Genomic DNA, 20,233 nt, shown 5'->3' with positions numbered 1-20,233 from the left:
GCTTAGATAATTGAATAAATTAAAAAGTCCCTAAGATTCCTAACATCAAGCCTGTCATGATCAAGTGAGGGAAACAAACCTAGAGTCAACTAGTTATAATTAATCCTGGAAAGTCCAATTTAGAGATACATACACATTGAAATTGTACTTAAAAGGAAGATATGACCAACTCTGAAAGAACCAGTGACATTGCATAGAAAAAGTTACCCTTCAGCTGCTTCTTTAAAAATTCACAATTTATGATCTCTGGTCTATCAAACGAATGGATGTTTTCTTTAGATAAAATTGCATAATGCATGTGTCAGTGCCTAGTAGACTCTAAAGAGATATATGCAAGTAATTGATGTTATAATTAGAAACATGTATATTTATGTCCTAATAGCTGTTTCTAGGATTAATTGAAACCAGTGGAAAGGTCCATGTGGAATCTTTAGCTAAGGTATGTGATTTTAGGCAAGTCTCTAACTTCTTGGAAACTCAGGTTTCTAATTTATAAAATAGAAATGAGTAAGGCCCATCTTGCAGATTTGTTGAGGAAAAGTATATAAGGTTATGGGTATGAAAGAAATAATACTAGTGTTATTTGGTATGCAAAACTCTTAATTTCCCATGATGTCCCCTTAATTATTAAGTAACTTAATAAAGTTCTTCAGACGATCTTCAGAGTTCAACAAAAACGTGAAGGTACCATGAAAGAGTTTGGACTAAGACTTTTCTTTTGGCAGAAGAAAGTTACAGGGACATTTAAATTAAGAAATAAAATAAGTTCATAGCAAATGACAGAAAGTAACTTTTGAAAATAAAATTAAAAATTTCATTAAATGGTTTTGCACTTAATAACCAATTTATCAATGACCAAAATCATAGATCTTTCAGATAATATAAATGTATCCCTTTAAACACTCTTTTAACTATACTTTATAAAGTCTGTTAATACAATTAAATTATATGTATACATATAGTATATATATATATATATATATATATATATATATATATCTCCCTACATTTTTTTTAAACATCTTTATTGAAGTATAATTGCTTTACAATGGTGTGTTAGTTTCTGCTTTATAACAAAGTGAATCAGTTATACATATGCAATATGTTCCCATTTCTCTTCCCTCTTGCATCTCCCTCCCTCCCACCCTCCCCATCCCACCCCTCTAGGCGGTCACAAAGCACTGAGCTGATCTCCCTGTGCTATGCGGCTGCTTCCCACTAGCCATCTATTTTACATTTGGTAGTGTATATATGTCCATGACACTCTCTCACCCTGTCACATCTCACTATCTCCCTACATTTTGAAGCAGAATTTACCCCTAGGTCCATAAATAAACATTACTACAAAATGTTATATAATGCTATTTCTGTTGGATTTTTCTCCAGAAGCTGTGTATTTGTATAGTATCTGTGTAGAAATTTACGTTAAAATCTTTCCATTGAGATCTGGAGGTTCTAAATTATGTAAAAAAGAAAGAAATAATATGTCATCATTTTACACCTAGAAACCAAACTGTGTTTAGAAAGAAAATAAAAATAATTTTGAATAGGATGGTAAATAGACTAGATCATAGGTAACTTATAAAGATAATGTGATGCCAATAAAATATTATAGAAAACTTTTCTATTTTCCAATTACAATATATTTGTGATATCCTCCAAATTTAAAAGGAAAAGATAAGAGGTTGAACAATACACAATATTAACATTGGATTTTGAACTCAAATTAAGATAACCTTCTGAATATTGAGCCTGGGATGTTCCTTTCACATCTTTAGACAAATCTTGTTGTGATTCCTGTGACCTTTAATTTTCATCATGTTTTATTTTTCTTTGAGAAGTAGTTTAAGATTATTGAAAAATAAAAACCTAAAATAAACAATAACAGACCAAAAAAACTACTTTACGAAGGCCAGGAAAACACAACAAAACAGAACACTGGAATCCCAACGTTTTATCTTCAAAGAGTTCTGGATTTCAAGTCCCATAATCTATTTTCCAGTTTTGGCACTTACCTGTTGCCCAGATTTGTTTAGTTTTGTTGTTATTTATGAAAAAATTTAATTTGTCTTAACCTAATTTTATTCATCTGTCAAAACAGACACTGGGATATTTGATCTCTGAAGTCATTATTTTATTATATGTGAAATCTTAACTTGTCAAATCATACAATCAAATAACAGTAGAAGAATTTAGGTCATTTTATAAACTGATTTAAGTGACTTTTTTCAGCCTGTCATGATAAATTAGTTAAGATTTTTTTCAAAAGCTAAGCTTTTTTCATTGTCCTTTTTCCAGTTATAAATTTTCAATTTAATCTCATCTATTTTATATCTGCTTTGATTTTATGTAAAAGAGACAGTTCATATTTTTTAGGTCTTATGAAGAGTAAACTATTGAAGATTATAAATAATATTAAATTGCTAAGAAAAAGAAAGACCTTGGATTAGAAGTATTTTTAATTAACTTCACAATCATAATATTTGAAATGGAATCCAATTATTGTCTTGACCTCCTCTAGGAAAATAATCTTTAAGACCCTACAAAGAAAAGACATTAAAGAGAATGGTTTACTAGGCAGAATCAGACACTTAGAAAAATACACACACACACACACACAATGCTTACAAATAATTATTTTACTATTAAACAAAAGCAAGTTATTTCAAAATTGAGAGGTTACAGGCCATATGTTTAAATATTTGCATGAAACATGTTTTAAAGCAAACCCATGACCTTTTGTCAGAATGATAAATGTTGGCTCTTATTTCCTTTGTGAGGATAAGTCTTTTTATCCCCAATGATATCAATCCAAACTGTCTGTTGCAAATCTCTCAGGATATGGATACATGAATGGGCCATCTCTTGTTGTTTCCTTCCTCCTCTGAATATTTATTTTCATTTTTTTAGAGAGATTTCTGCTTTATATATTGGGTAACTGACATTACCTTTTATAAGATGTATATTTTTATTCAAGTAAAACATTACATTTTGGATGCATATGTTTGATATCTAGAAATTCTTCTTGTGTCTTTCTGTTTTATTTTATATCAGCTGTGTGGGATAATCATTCTTCCAAGAAAATTCCAAACTTCACTACTATTCTTTAGCGTCCATCAATCCTAAAGTTCAAAATTATCATTCAAAATTCAGAATTATAATGTATACCTAAACATTTCTGCTAATCAATGTATCTTACTGGTTTAATGGGGACTGAAAAAGAATAAGGAATATGATTTAAAATAGGTGAAAAAGAAATGAAGATGTTTAAGTTCAGTTAAGAGCATGAATTATAGAGTCTCTTCAAAATAAGAAAAACAACCAAATTTTAATTTGAATCTAATTCAATTTGATGAACATTTGGTTTATTGTAGTTATTATAAGCTCACCCTGACAAGTTAATAAACTATAGTTCTTGGAAGGACTTAAAAAAATCAGGACATAAGAAAACTCTCTCCTTTTCTCCCCTCTGTTTCACGTATTTCTTTTATTATTATTATCATTAACCTTTATTGTAGTTAGATACACATGCAGTTCCTCTAATAGACTGTAAGTCCCTTATAAGAGTAAAGACTGTTTTTTTCATCCTTGCTGCCCTGACAATGCCTAACACATAATGCCTTATATAAAGTCTAAACTCTAGCACTGTGTGATGACTCAAATGTCATCCAAAGGTACTAAATATTAGCATATTAAAAAAGAGTGATTTGCCTTGCACTTTTCACATTATTGATATGCTTGAGTTTTGAGTTTTCCTTCTATGTATGACCTAAATTTTCCAGGCTCTAGGTCAATTCACAGATATTACAAAACTCAAATTTAATTTTATGATTTAGGGATACTTTGTTATAACACCCTTTTATGTGCTGTTACTAGAAATGTTTTAATAAAAGTACAATGGTAAGACTATAACAAAAGGGTAAGCTTTGCGCAGTGGCAGTATCGTAGCCAATGAGGTTTATCCGAGGCGCGATTATTGCTAATTGAAACAAAAGGGTAGCAATACTAGAAGGCATGTGACTTAGCCGGATAAGACTTGCCATAAGGAAAGTAGAGCAGCTTTAATATACACAGAGATGGATGGGAAACCAACAACGAATTGAAAAATGCAAAGTTTTGCTCACAACGTGACCTGGGAGAAAGGCAGTCAGTGAAGGTGAAGATTTTACTGGTTTAATAATAAATAGGTATACATAAATAATTAGTTTGTGACAGTTTTAATGACAACCCAGCCATGAGAGAAGATAAATCTACATATTGAAAGAAAGCAGTTAAAACGTTGACTTGCAGAATGACAGAGGTAAAGAGGATACATTTAAGTGGAGACAGGCAGCTTGTCTAAATATGGCTAATATTAAATACAGGTGATTATAGCATTTGAAATTGAAATTAAAAATAATCTCTGATTCACTTATTTTAAAATTGCCAAGTCCCCTCAGCTGCATATTTCACCAGGTGCTGGTGCAGTTGGAACAACAAGCATATCCAATGATTTAAAAATAACATTCACGGGTGTCACCTGATGTCACTCCAGATAAGAAATACTGTTCCCAATCAGAGAGAAAACACTCTCTGGTATTCATCCTAACACATCCCAAACCTGTGCTACATATTTATGCCATGTATTTTTAAATAATCTTTTGGATCTTGAACATATTAAATAGATTAAGCTTTCTGAAAGTTGTAAACATAGAAAAGAAATGCAACACTTTGGTTTTAGGAAACTTATGCCTGTACAGAGCTCTTTTTTCATTATGAGGTTTAAAGAAAATAAAGACGTTTTGATTTTTTTTTTCTCCAAATATTACAAACTGAGTCAAATATATGTGTAGTATTCATAATTTCTTCTTTAAAATGATATTTAAGGCCTATGATTTCAGGCAACTCAAGTACATAGTCTCCTAAATATATTGGTTCAGATTTGGGGAAGAAAACGAACATTTATCAAGTCATTCAGGCAAGCAATATGCTAGGTGTTTTGTGTGCATTTACTTTTCCCAATTAAATTTCTATGAGGAAGATATTTTATCTGTTTTACAGATAAAGTAACTGAAGTCCTGAATGGTTAACTTGATTTCCCAAGATCAAAAAGAAACTCAGCAACAAAAATAGGATTGGCCCTTAGAAGTCTCTAGAAAGTACAGGTTTTTCTATATATGTACCTAAATATCTCTATAAGGGTTGTTTCTCAAATTTATGTGGAAAAAACTAATGATATACAGTAATTTTTAAAATGCATTGATGTGTACTCCCATCACCCTCCTCCTACCAATTTGACTTTATAGTCAGAAAATAAAGCATCAAGAATCACAAATGCATTGATTTCTATTGTTCAAATCACAAGTGCATTTATTTCTATTGCTCAATCAGATTGGGTTTCTTCAGGCATCTGTACAAAAAAAATGGCTTAATTGAAATACTGTTGCACACTACATTCACTTTCCATTAGTCTGAAAATGAACTAACTTGACTTAATTTAGAATAGTGCCAACTCTGTACTGTCCAAAATCTTTGAGCACATCATGGACAGAGACTATCTAATCTTAAGCAATTTTGAGTGAAAAATATAATTGACAAGCTTATAGAAGATAAAACACAAAGTGACAGAGAGAAGAAAAATGAACATGAAATATCCAGCAACACATCATAGTTATTGGGATGATTCTAACACATTTTTTTTTTTTTTTACTATCTCTCACTCCTGAAGGTCACGGAAATGTGGAAGAGAAATAGAAATTGAAGGGAAATATCAGATGCGAAATGTCTGATACTGCCATAACGCTATTTTAGAAGTTTTCAAAGAAAAGAGATACTTTGGTGCTATTAAGTCATAAGAAGCATCAGTTACTTCATTTTAATTTATTTGGATGATCATATAAGTCTGTTGAGACCTTTATGAAACCAGACTTTGGTCTTTTGGCATTTTGCCAATCACTACTAGCATAATTTTTTATCAAATATCATAAAGAATAGTGTTTTTTCTTTAATAAATTGAAGACAATTACTAATTAATATGTTAAAGAGAACAGCATTTTCTGAAGTCTTGTAGCTACTCTCCCCAGTTTGACATTGGTGTTGCCCCTTAATTAGTCTGTCCTCCAGCTTAGTCATTTGCATCAAGCCTATCAATCCAGTCAGTTTTCTTCACTTTCAGGCTATATTTCTTTATCTTACACGCAAGGCTTTCTCAGAGATGTTGCCAGATTCTTTGCTGAATCCATGCACATCAAAATGACTACATCCCCCTAAAACTAGAGCGAGCCGCAACTAAGGAGCCCGCCTGCCACAGCTAAGACCCAGCGCAACCAAAAAAACCAACAACAACAACAAAAAACCACTAAAAGTGTCAAAATAGCAAGTAAGTTAATATGATGTGGTAAGCTAAAGAGAACTTATGCTGCCTCTCTTGGACTAGACACATAAGAGCTACCTTTCCTGCTAAAGAGATTGGAGGGATAAAAGGAAATTAAATGCGAGACAAATCTCGAGAACTATGGGGGCCTGTTTCAATTTATATTCCATTAAATACTAGGGAAGCTTTTATCATGAATCATCTTGAAACTGAAATGATCTTTTCTTTCTTTTTTTCCGCTACATCTATTTAGATACTTAGGCTTTTCAGAAAACCATAGACTTGTGCATCTCTCTTTGGGATATGTCTTTCATAGAGAGGTTAGAACCTGTTACCTACAATAGCTTGGTGATGATGCCACCTAATTTTTCTTGAGTGGGTGGTGAGAGGAAAGAGATTATCTTCCATCTGTAAATTGACTTCTTAAAGTGGAACTCTGCAAGCTCTTCATAAAATCATACAGTGTGTGTGTGTGTGTGTGTGTGTGTATGTGTGTACACACTAGGTTCTATATCTTAGAGACATTAGCAGAATTTAAATAGCTATATCTGAAATCATCACTACATTTCTATAATATTATTTCAATGGGAAAATATTTCCCCAAATTATAAAGAATATATTTATAAATTACTTTGGAATCTTAGACTATTAATATATTTTAAAATGATTTATGTAAGCTTTTTATTTTTAAATGAGATTTAATGCACTCAAGCATAGTTTGAGTATTGCCCATATAGAGATTAATTTATGAGGAATGAGTATATTATCATTCTAAATTCAGAGATCATAGGTAAGATGGCCCAGAATGTCAAAGCCTTTGGTACAATAAACCTGGTAATTCAGATTGACAAAAAGTTACCAAATATCAGCCCATCGATCCCAGTGTTCGGTAACTATATCAGTGTTCTGGTTGTTGCCTCATTCAACATCTTGGTAACAAAAGCATATAAAGGAAATTTTACAAATTTCCCTTCAAAAAAGGTCGATTATTTATCCCACTATAAAGATGGTGTTTATAATTATTTGTAGAATTTTAGCTATTTGTATCATTGTATAATGCAGAGATAATTTTTTTGAGATTAATCTGTGCTTTTATTTGCCAGTATAACTACAGTTGCCTGCAAATTTTTAAAATCTAAACAGTACATTTTACATCACAATCCAACAAACACACACCTTATATAATGTGTATACATATATTAAAGTGAAACAAAAGTTTTGCCAAAAATGTCTACCCTGAGTGTTAATTCTTTTTAAGACTTTTTTTTTTAACCAAGGCTGAACTGAACTGACACATCATAATCACCAAAGTCCCTAGTCCATCTTAGGGTTCACTTTATGAAGTGAATAGTGTTGCACGTTCTATGGGTTTGGACAAAAGTATGATGACATAAAACCATTATAATGTCATACAAAGTATTTTCACTGCTCATAAAAACTTCTGTTCTCTATGTATTCATCTCCCCTCTCCCCCCAAACTCCTGGCAACCATTGATCTTTTTATTGTCACCATTGTTTTGCCTTTTCCAGAATGGCATATAGTTGGAATCTATTTTTCTTTTTTCCTTGAAGAGAGGGGTTCAAAGCCTTTGTGCCTATAAGACCACTCATGGCCCACCCACATGTGGACCGGACAGGCTCTAGGTGGCAAACTCCCCTACTAAATACTGTAGCTTTCCTTCCAGTACTGAGTCCTGCCCAGCAGCCACGTGGAGGTGCAGGGGGATATGTGTTGGGTATTTGTTCATAGGAAGGCCACAAGCTTTGTGCCCCTTGTCACAGTGAACCCAGATTCCTGTTGGGTGTGTTGTAAACAGACGAGCCATTTCTTCAGACCCCCTGCTCTGAGCACACCCTGAGATAATTTTTAATAGGGTAGCCAACTATAATAAATAAATACTCTTATAGAAGGGAGGAAAATACAACAGAAGGTAATAAAAATATTGATGAGATGTTTATTATAAAGAGAATTTTTTGTACTTGTTCTCAAAATTTACATTGATATGCCTATTATTTGCATCATCTAATCTCATTTTTTCCTTGAAGGAATATATATAAATTAAGTGACAGTGTGTTCTTCCTTATAATTATATATATTTAGATTCTCAAATAAACTGAATGAAAAATTAAAGTATATTCATATAAAATATTGAATGATTGTTCATTAAAGGTCAGAGTGCTTAGAAAATGCTAAACAAAATGGCTCATATGGAAGAGTATTCATTTGCCTATGTATGTCTTTATTTTATAATTATCATAGAATTAACATAAAATTATAAAATAATTGTTTGCTGATGTTTATTTGACAAAGCCCTAAAATAAACATAGTCAATTTCATTTATACAGGGCTGGAACTGAAATCAAAGTAGAAAAGAATTAGAAAATGTATGTCATTATAGATTCATGTAAAACACAGTAAGAGATGAAGGACGTGAGCACTTCAACATGTAAGGATATCTTAATACAGAGACACACAAAGCAAGTTAAATAGAATCTATTTAGAACTAAAAACAATTTTATTATAATTTGCAATTGAAAGTGGAATTGTTTTAGAAAATATTAATGCCAGCTCACCTATATTTACATATTAATCTGTGAGGCTTTTCTTATAAATAGAAACAGTCTTTCCCCGAATGAAAATATTATAACCCTTAATACCAACATAATGATAGCAATTGTTAAAAATAAGTTAAAACAGCAAAATTATAGACATTTAAGGAATCATTTTTGGCTATTTAATGTTATCTTTGTCCTTGTAAATATAACACTTTCAAAGTATAGCAGACTGTCTCATTCTCAGTTTTCAGGAAAATAAGGAATAGAGTTTAAGTACCATGACAAGTATAAATGGAAATTGAAAAAAAATATTTAAATATAATGATAATAGTGTTATTTAATTTTCAGATGTTTCAATCAATGATAAGAAATTATACTTACTTAAATATTTCCGTAATTTTAAAATTTTGGTCCAGTTTCTTTTTCCTCTTTAGAAAACTTTCCTGTATGTTTAGAAATCAGGCATTCAGCTGTATATCTATAAATCAAACTTTAAAAAATGTTTCTATCAAAACAAAATGCTTTTTGCAATAAATGGCTTTTCTCATGTCTTTGGTCATTTGATAATAACATTTTATTTTATTTGTAATATAATAGTTTATGAAATAAAATGTTAGCTTATGCAAAATGTAATGTAGTTTTTTAAGAATAATTGGAAAAATGGAAATTGTATGCTAGCTTGATGTAGATGAGAGGTCACTTGGAAGTGAGTCATATTCCACCCTTAGCCAAATCTACTATTAGACAAATATAAAAATAATTTAGAGAAGAAAAAACACATTATCCCAAGCTCCTCAATTGTTTAAATGGTTGTAACAGATCCCTAGCACGCATGAGCAGGGAACAAAACTGTAATGACTCAACATTTCTGATGAAACTTGCTCCCCTATTTCCAGGACCACATCCCCAATGCAGAGACCATCAGTCTGGTATTTAAATAAACTTTAAAATAGTATTTTGAATTACTATTGAAAACATAAGCGTATAACCTAGTTACCTTGAGTAGCCGTCAATGAAACTTAGTGTACCTTACCTCCTAGTTGAAACTTACAAAAAATGAGATTAAAAAAATTTTAAAGGTTACAAGAAATGATTAATTTGAATATTATGAAGACAATTGTGTAAAATGAAAGATTACTGTATACATACCTTAAATATTTATTCCAAGAGCAATTTGAAAGAGAAGAAGATAGAATGCACAGTAGGTATCATCTTAGTGGTTTTGAATTGCTGATCAAAAGAATGATAAGGTATCAGGAGTGAAGAAAGGAATAGTACTGTATAACACTCTAAATGTAAACAATGCATGCATTTACATGAGGCAGAAACATTGTTTCCTAATCAGAGAGCTTTGTTGTGTTGCTCTACTTTGTTTTTTATTTTATTTATTTATTTTTTAGTAAAATTTAATGGATTGAGAAACTCAGCCACTCCTAAATGTAATGTCCTTGGAGACAGACTCCAAAAATAAACTGACCTTGTCATAACCTAAAATGTTTACTTCAAAACTGTTCAGTTCAAAACAGAACTACACTTGCTATATCACAGTGATACCAATAGTAATTTAAGGTAACTGTCACTTTAAAAGTAGCCATCAACTCTGCCTAAATATGCATTATTTTTATATAAAAACCCTGGTATCCTCTTTCAACGTATATTTCAAAGAGAGCTAATACAGTTGCCTTTAAAGCAACTTCATTTCTCTGTTATGTTACTGTGAAAGAAAATTGTAGTCATTAGTCAAAAAAGTGAATAAAATTGGTTATATGCTACATAGTGACCTTGGTATTGATTTTAAAAAATATTCTTATAACCTGCATGATACCAAAACAACTACTGTTCATAACCTCACCTGTATAAAGAAACTGTTTTCCACTAGAAAAACATTATATACTTGTCAGTTAAAGAAAGAGTGTATTGGCTAAGTACGTTTTAGTGGCTGGGCTTACAATGGAGGAGAGACATGATATTATTGCAATAAAAGGTATACAATTTGAGGCAAATTAATTCTTTTAAATTTATGTTAAGCTCCATAGAGTTTAGAATAAGTAGGTATGCATATGAAGTAGTATTATCAGTAATTGAAATATTAACAATTATAATAGAGACTGATGAAATAAACATTGTCTTATATTTATTGGTTTAATTAGTCATTAATTTTAATTGATAAGTTGTTAAACTTATTTTCCACACCTCTAGTGAAACACACTAGAAATCCATCTAGATATTCCAACAAAAATTTTTTTTAAGATGTTGCCTATGAGCCTCAGGCAATCTCTAGGTCTTTTTTAGTTCCTGAGGTTTCAACTGAGAAAAGTGCCAATTAGTTCCAATTTTGATGATGATATTCATGACGTGGTCTCTAATATAAAATAATTTTTGGTGGGAAATTTGGTGACATGTTTCCTCAGGATATAGACAAAGACCAATATACTCAGCATTCTATAGCACTGTCTAAATGTGACATAGTCTGTCAACGCCAACACATTTAAATAGAAAGTGAAAAAAAAAAAAATCCTTTCTATGACTGTCTCTGTAATTTCAAACAAACAGTTCAGATACTTGGAAGCATCTCAGTGTCTGACTAGTTAGACATTTAGGGTTTATGTTTGTAATTTGATGATAACAATTATTGGCTATATTGATTGTGCCAAGGAAGTAAGAATCATATTAAATTTAAATCTCCTCAGGTAAAATCATATCTGCAATACTGTGTTCAGTCATTGGACTCATATTTTGAGAGAGATATTGATAAGCTGGGGCACCCATAAGACAATGACCAGGATGTGAGAGAACTTTATAGCATGAAGAGAATGATCAGGGTTACTGAGAAGTTCAAATTTAAGAAGAAAATGTTGGTTAGGAAAAATCTGGGTTTTTTAAAAAAAATATTGAATTCATTGTCCTGTGGATGATACTCTAACCTGAGTCTATAAGGCACAAGAAATAAGTAAGATCAGTGGGTAAAATTCCTAGGAAATTCAATATGAGATAGAATTCCCTGAAAATTATAGCTGTCTGAAATTAGAATGTACTGCTCTTATTAGCTGTCTTCAAAGAGCAGATGACGCAAGTTACATGGGAGACTATAGAGTTCATGCCTGGAGTAAAGAATTGGATGAGGAATCCTCTATAGACTTATGTGATTTTGATGTTCTGTGAACTTAATAACTGAAATATTTCCTTTTGATAAACTTTTCCCAAATGTTTCAGTATTCCAAATGTTCAAGACAGGAATCTATTAAGCTGAAACATATGAAATTGCCAGTCTTATAGGTTCAAAGTGGTTGAATAGTAGCAATTTCATGCAGTTTCATTTACATCCATGGTTTACTGAAACTAGTCTCTGAAACAGAAATGAGCAAGCCAAAAAGAAAGAAAGAAAAAACAAAACTGCTGCTATTAATCTCCATCTCCTTAGCACTTGCTCATTTAGCACAGTTGAGACCAAATTCAGGAGATGACGTGTTTCATTAGTAGTTGGACTGGCCACAAAAATGAAAAAAATAAATAAAGCTAATTGTCATATATCAAACTGCTTTCACTCAATTTAATTTCTCATAGTTGTTAGCCAAATAGAGAAACAAACAATAACTAAAACAAAAAACATGAAAACTACATGAGTTAGTAGTTATGAACACTCTGAAAATTGAAGAGTACTATGGAATTTATGCTATATCCTTAAGGATACTAGCTCTTATGTAATAGTAAGCAGGGCATGATAAATGAATTTATAAGGATATCATGATAGAAGTAATTACATATAAGGAAAGTAAAACTGAAAAAAAGAAGAGAGATGGGAGGAAAAAGTAATGGTAAGTGGTGATAACCGCTGTAAACAGGAGTCAGGACATCTGCACTCAATCCCATCTGTCACTAATTCTTTTAGTGATTCAGAGGAAGGCATGAAGTCTCTCATGGCCTGAATTAGCTCATCTGTAACATGAGTGGGTTGGACTAATTGACCTCTATATCAATCTAGGCTTCTGAAACCTGAAATTCTGTTACTGTTTGAAAATATTCAGGAATCAAAAATATAGAATCTTAGTAAATGCAATCTAAGATGAAGAGAATTTAACAAGAAATCAACATTTTATCATGGCTAATTTAATGGTAAAAGAAAATATTTAGAGGCCAAATGATTATTGAAGGACTTAGTCGATGAGAGAAAAATGTACACATAATGCTATTTGTGTGTGTGTGTGTTTCTTTTTGTACTTTGGTTAAATTCATTGCGTAGACTTGGTTGGAATATCAGTTCAGTGCCTTGTTTGGGTTTGTTACTGTAGTGACCTTGAGAATACTCCTTTCAGATCTCTGCAGGAACTAATTGACCTATGACCCCAGGTTCTGTGCTCTGAAACCCATCACTGTGGTTGGTGTTGAAGCCCCATTTCCCATTGGATGCTCCCAACCAATGACTGAATATGGCAGGGATAAGACGGGTCCATTCTGGAAAGACATGTGACTCCTCTGATGGTGATTCTCTTGAAGAATAACAGTTGGCCTTGCTTAAGTTTCCTTGACATTTCATTGCATTTTAAAATGCTTCCATTCGATTTTTCTTCCTTCCTTCTCTCCTTCACTCAGGGCAGGCCTGTTTCACAATCTGACAGTCCCAGCTTCTAGTGGCTCCCACCTGTTTAACCGACACAGGCGATTATGAGATTTATGAGATTTCTCTCATAAATCTCTTGCATGTGTAGTCATTTCTCAGCATCTGCTTCCTGGAAGATCTGGAATAATAGGTCACTCAGATCTTTTCCATTTCATTCTGTTTACTAATCTATAAGTTAGAAATAATAATATCTAATTTATTTGGTTAGTATGAAAATTACATGATCTCATCAATGAAAATATAGCATATTGCTTATACAATGCTAGTATTTATTATTATGCTCTAGCCAAATTGGACAACTGAGTTTTTTGGTCTTACCACTCTTATTCAAATTGTGCCCTTATACTAAATTACCCTCTCCATATATAAATATCCAGTTCCTACATCACTTATTAGAGCAATCATTATGGCCACCTCTTTCATAAAGCTTTAAAATTTAATTTTTTTCTTTGAAACTACTAGTACACTTAAAATATTTTCTCTTGAATCATCATTCTTTCTTTATTTTTCATCTGCCCCATTCTGTATGGAAAATATAATGGGGTCAGGGTTTCTGTCTCACTCATATTTTTATTTTTGGGAATCTGGAACCTAGGGTATTCAGTAAATGTTAGTTAAGTTTAAAAACAAATGTTTGCTGGTAGTCAGGGGTCATATCAAGTAGAAATTTGCCATAGAAAAGTTTGGTTTTTCTATTAAGTGCAATGAGAAACCATTCATAGTTCTAAACATGGATTGAGAAAACAGGATATGTGTTTTATATTGATTGCCATGGACACTCCGTGGAGGAGATAGTGGGGTTGGGATTTAAGGTCTGTTCTGAAACTGAATGTTGTATTTGTTATACCAGAGATGTACAGTTGCCCTTTACCTATTATCACTGTAACTTAACTAATCGTGCAGTCTATCTCTTTAAAAGCAGTCACTTCATTATTTTCCAGCATTAATAATGAATCTGTAAGGTAACTTGTGCTATTAAACTGATGAAAAAGACATTAGGGTCTCAAGAAATAATGACCTTTCCTATATTTAACTCAGATCAGTAACTGTGATGCTGAGAAATCAATTCAGACTGGCAGTGGCAGAGATTAGGCAATAGAAATATAATGGGGAACCTCCTCCCCAGGCCGTGGCTTGGCCTGATAAATGGCATATTTTAAAAGCTTACAGGATTTATTCCCTTTTTAAAAAACCTACAGGATTTATTTCTTGCTTCCTCATCAAGGAATACATTATAAAGAAATCTGAGGCACAGATGTATGGTGGTTGGCTTCAGAGATTCTGGTGTTTGTTTTCAATACTGTAACTTCATTATTTGGATGGATGTGGATCCTTAGACTATCAAACATGAAGGAATGAGAATACAAAACATATTCCAAAGCTAAGCCTAAATGACACTGTCTCAGATTATCTATGGTTCTTATCCCCTCCATTAGTGCAAGTAATCGAGTGTTTGAATTTGAAAGTGCAAGTTTATCTCATTGTTCCATTATAGGTAATAAAAGTGACCTATGTGAGGATATTAGATTAGTGATTTTACTTAGTAGTCACCTTATGCTTAGCAGGTGTGAAATTGTTAACTCGTTCAAATTAAGTCATTATCCAGTTATGTAACAAATAGACTTGTGCTTAAAAAGCTTAACTAAGCAGGTGCAGAGAGAAAGGAGCAGCTCCATCAAATGCTTCAGGAAACCCTTTCTACTGCTGTTCTTTATTTTTACATCTCATTAACAGCAGTATTAACTATCGTATACTGCTCATATAGGGAAAATTGGAAGATAGTAAGCATTCTGCATAATCCTCTTAAAAATATTTTAAGTACAAGGAAGAGTTGGTGTTTTTTGTTTGTTTGCTTTTTAATATATAGCCTCATGTCATCTTGAACCTATTAGTCTGCTAGGGTTGCCATAACAAAATACCATGAACTCAGTTGCTTAAAGAGTAGAAATTTATTGGGGCTTCCCTGGTGGCACAGTGGTTGAGAATCTGCCTGCCAATTCAGGGGACATGGGTTCGAGCCCTGGTCTGGGAAGATCCCACATGCCGCGGAGCAACTAAGCCCGTGAGCCACAACTACTGAGCCTGCGCGTCTGGAGCCTGTGCTCCGCAACAAGAGAGGCCACGACAGTAAGAGGCCTGCGCACTGCGATGAAGAGTGGCCCCCACTTGCCGCAACTAGAGAAAGCAACAGAAACGAAGACCCAACACAGCCTAAATAAATAAATGGATTGAAAGATTCAGCATAGTAAAAGTCAGTTCTCAAATTTATAAAAAAAAAAAAAAAGAGTAGAAATTTATTTTCTCACAATTCTTTATACTAGAAGTCCAAGATCAAAGTGTTGGCAGGTTTGGTTTCTTCTGAGGCCTCTCACTGTGCATTACACAGCCACTTTCTCACTGTGTCCTCAGGTCTGTGTGTTTTCTCCATCCTAATCTCTTTTTCTTATAAGGACACCAATTATATTGGATTAGGGCCCAACCATATGACCAAATTTTACCTTAATTACCTCTTTAAAATTTTATCTCCATGTCCAGTCACATCCTGAGTTACTGGGGGCTAGGACTTAAACATGTGAATTTGGGGGGGACGCAGTTTGACTCATAAAATCTGGGAATTTTTTTCTATCAATTAAATGCACATTTTTTTCTTATTTGAGAAATATCCCTAATTCATATGAGGCAGAGGCTCTATAGCGAAATCAGCTATGATATTTCTGTATCACCTCTTTAGATTTCCATAGCTACTTGCTTTTCTAAATTCTAGAGAGCTATGCAGAGTGTATTTAAACATGGAGTAATCAAAACAGACCAAGTAGGAAGAAAAGAAAAAGAAGGAAAATGAGTTCAGGGATGGTCAAACACAGGTCAGGACCTCTAAGATATTATAGTCAATATCTCTCTTCCTGGGTTTCACATGAAGGACACAGAGGTAGGATATTACTTTCAAGAGTTTTATTGACCAGTTATCAACAAAAGGAGGTAGAGATGGGTAGCTTTTGTTATTCTTTGAGCCCAGACTTCTAAAAAATAAGAGAAAAAAAGATGTCATTATTTCTTTTTCAAAAGATGATAACAATTGAAGGATTTGTTTTTTTATTCTGGAACGTATCAGCATATCAGTTTCTCAATTCCACCTCCTTGGGTTCCTTTTTTATAGTGTTTTGTTTCAAGTTTCTTTTGTTTTAGTAATTTTGTCCAATGTGAGCATGAAATGCTCTTTTACAGGTCAACATACTGTGAAGCCACTAATAAATGAAGTGTTTTTAAAACTATCAGAGAAAGGAACATAGGGACAACATGATCTCAACCAGCTCAGAGACATTTCTAGAAATTACCAGACAAGTACTTTATGTAGAAAATTGTGTACCTCATACAAACATGCATACTCAGAAGAAAGTTTCTTCTGAGCTCATATTTTTTTGTGATCTTTACCATGGATAATCAGAATATTGTAGTCTCTTTTTTTGTAATTCTTTAATTTAAAAAATATAAAAATAAAACAAGTCACAGACTGGGAGGAAATATTTGCGAAACATGTATTTGACATGACCTTATAGCCAAATAATGTCTTAGAGAAAAACCCGAACGAACTTTTTGGCCAAGCCAATATATAAAGAATTCTCAACAACAAAAAATAAACAACCAAACCATATCAAAACTGGGCTAAATATCTGAATAGACATCTCACCAAAGAAGATACACAGATGCCAAATAAACATATGGAAAGATACTACTTTAGGAAATTGCAAATTAAAACAACAATGAGACACTATTACACATTCCTAAGAATGATAAAATCCAAAACACTGACTATGCCAAATGCTAACAAAGATGTGAAATAACAGAAACTCTCATTAATTAGTGGTAGGATTGCAAAATAGTGTAGCTACTTTGGAAGACAGTTTGGCCTTTTCTTAGAAGGCTAGACACAGATTTACCATATAACCCAGTGATTACAGTCCTAGATATTTACTCAAAGTATTTGAAAATTTATGTCTACACTAAAACCTATGCACCAATGTTTATAGCAGCTTTCTTCGTAATCGCCAAAAATTGGAAGCAACCAAAATGTCTTTCAATAGTTAAATGTATAAAAAACCTGTGATACATCCATACAGTGGAATATTATTCAGTGGTAAGAAGATGTGAGCTATCAAGCCACAAAAAGACATGGAGGAACTTAAATACATCTTACTTAGTAAAACAAGCTAGTCTGAAAAGGCTACATACTATATGAATCCAACTATATGACATTCTGGAAAAGGCCAAACTATAGAGACAGAAAAAAGATCAGTGATTCCCAGGGGTTCACAGGGAGGGAAGGATGGAGGAATATATGGAACATCATAAGTTCAAGAGATCTGGCTGTTTTTCTTTAAAAAAACATACAATAAATTTTTATTGGCAATAAAATAAAATACTGTATTGTGTTACTCTCTGGAGGAAAGAACCCTGTAACTCTCTAAAATTTTCCTTAAAAACTTACCGGTTTGTCAAAATTTACATCCTAGAAGGGGATGGAATCCCAGTTTAATGAGTATGTATTAAACTACTAATTTCTGTTATTTTTCACTTCTTATGTCAAATTTTGTATTTTTCAGCTCGAAGCATTCTCATCATTTTAATACTTTTTATGGCAGGAATAGAAAACAAATGGTATAGGAAGTATTCTGGAAAGAAAGCAGTGTGGTCGCAGACCAGTGAAGGATAGCAACTTGTGGTGGTTCAGCTCCCAGAGGTTAGAGAAGTGAAGTTGTAGCTTCCCTTGGGATCACCTGTCTTTCCTCTGAGCACTTTGAATGTAGGGAATGGCCCAAAGGGAAAAGTCAACTAGCCCGCTCAACAGCTTAGATGACAGTGAACAAATGCTTGACTAGAACATTTGTTTTAATGAAGTAATTTAATAAAATATTGTCTAAGGAGATGCACTTGGAATATTAAGAGACTTTGTTCAGGCGGCTAAGTTGATTATTTCCTGCCAGGCTTATTTTTATCAAGTAAATTGACATAAAAAGGAAAGATCTTCCTAAAATCGTAACACTGTAAAATGCTCAAATGTAATTTACTTTGCAGAATTGTCCTATAAATATATATGTCAAAGTGCAAGGCAGTAAGGAACACTGTAAAATCCTCAAATGTAATTAACTTTGCAGAATTGTCCTCTAAATATATATATCAAAGTGCAAATATATATATCATGATGCTCCCTAAGTGTAACAAAACAGTATATTTTTTAACATCTTTATTAGAGTATAATTGCTTTACAATGGTGTGTTGGTTTCTGCTTTATAACAGAGTGAATCAGCTATACATATACATATATGCCCATATCCCCTCCCTCTGTGTCTCCCTCCCACCCTCCCTATCCCACTCCCTAGGTGGTCACAAAGCACCAAGCTGATCTCCCTGTGCTATGTGGCTGCTTCCCACTAGCTATCTGTTTTACATTTGGTAGTGTATATATGTCCATGCCATTCTCTCACTTCGTCCCAGCTTACACTTCCCACTCCCCATGTCCTCAAGTCCATTCTCTACGTCGGTGTCTTTTTTCCTGTCCTGCCCCTAGGTTCTTCAGAACCACTTTTTTTTATTTTTTTGATTCCATATATATATGTTAGCATACGGTATTTATTTTTCTCCTTCTCACTTACTTCACTCGGTATGACAGACCTAAGTCCGTCCACCTCACTACAAATAACTCAGTTTCGTTTCTTTTTATGGCTGAGTAATATTCCATTGTATATATGTGCCACATCTTCTTTATCCATTCATCTATCGACGAACACTTAGGTTGATTCCATGTCCTGGCTATTGTAAATAGAGCTGCAATGAACATTGTGCTACATGACTCTTTTTGAATTACTGTTTTCTCAGGGTATATGCCCAGTAGTGGGATTGCTGGGTCATATGGTAGTTCTATTTGTAGTTTTTTAAGGAACCTCCATACTGTTCTCCATAGTGGCTGTATCAATTTACATTCCCACCAACTGTGCAAGAGTGTTCCCTTTTCTCCACACCCTATCCAGCATTAATTGTTTCTAGATTTTTTGATGATGGCCATTCTGACTGGTGTGAGATGATACCTCATTGTAGTTCTGATTTGCATGTGTCTAATGATTAGTGATGTTGAGCATCCTTTCACGTGTTTGTTGGCAATCTGTATATCTTCTTTGGAGAAATGTCTATTTAGGTCTTCTGCCCATTTTTGAATTGGGTTTTTTCTATTTTTTTGATACTGAGCTGCATGGGTTGCTTGTAAATTTTGGAGATTAATCCTTTGTCAGTTGCTTCATTTGCAAATATTTTCTCCCATTCTGAGGGTTGTCTTTTCGTCTTGTTTATGGTTTTCTTTGCTGTGCAAATGCTTTTAAGTTTCCCTTTTGTTTAAGGTCCCATTTGTTTATTTTTGTTTTTATTTCCATTTCTCTAGGAGGTGGGTCAAAAAGGACCTTGCTGTGATTTATGTCATAGAGTGTTCTGCCTATGTTTTCCTCTAAGAATTTTATAGTGTCTGGCCTTACACTTAGGTCTTTAATCCATTTTAAGTTTATTTTTGTGTATGGTGTTATGGAGTGTTCTAAATTCATTCTTTTACATATAGCTGTTCAGTTTTCCCAGCACCACTTATTGAAGAGGCTGTCTTTTCTAGATTGTATATTCTTGCCTCCTTTATCAAAAATAAGGTAACCATAGGTGCATCGGTTTAT

The 20,233-nt window shown here is 33.1% G+C and overlaps 1 protein-coding gene, 1 non-coding gene and 1 pseudogene across 4 annotated transcripts in view; 2 read left to right on the top strand and 1 right to left on the bottom strand.

Moving 5' to 3' along the window:
- CADM2 (cell adhesion molecule 2) overlaps window positions 1-20,233 on the top strand; it is a 1,037,555-nt gene that overhangs the window by 226,521 nt on the left and 790,801 nt on the right. The gene's annotated exons all lie outside the window — the stretch shown is intronic.
- Window positions 3,923-4,008, top strand: LOC118895075 (annotated as a pseudogene).
- On the bottom strand, window positions 8,080-8,209 carry LOC118895066. Its single transcript, XR_005019842.1, has one exon. It is a non-coding gene; the product is annotated as a small nucleolar RNA SNORA11 (small nucleolar RNA).

Source organism: Balaenoptera musculus, chromosome 4 (genome assembly GCF_009873245.2).
Source record: "Balaenoptera musculus isolate JJ_BM4_2016_0621 chromosome 4, mBalMus1.pri.v3, whole genome shotgun sequence".
Classification (NCBI taxonomy): Eukaryota; Metazoa; Chordata; class Mammalia; order Artiodactyla; family Balaenopteridae; genus Balaenoptera; species Balaenoptera musculus.
Note: the sequence above shows the minus strand (reverse complement) of the source record. Positions and strands in the feature narration are given on the sequence as shown.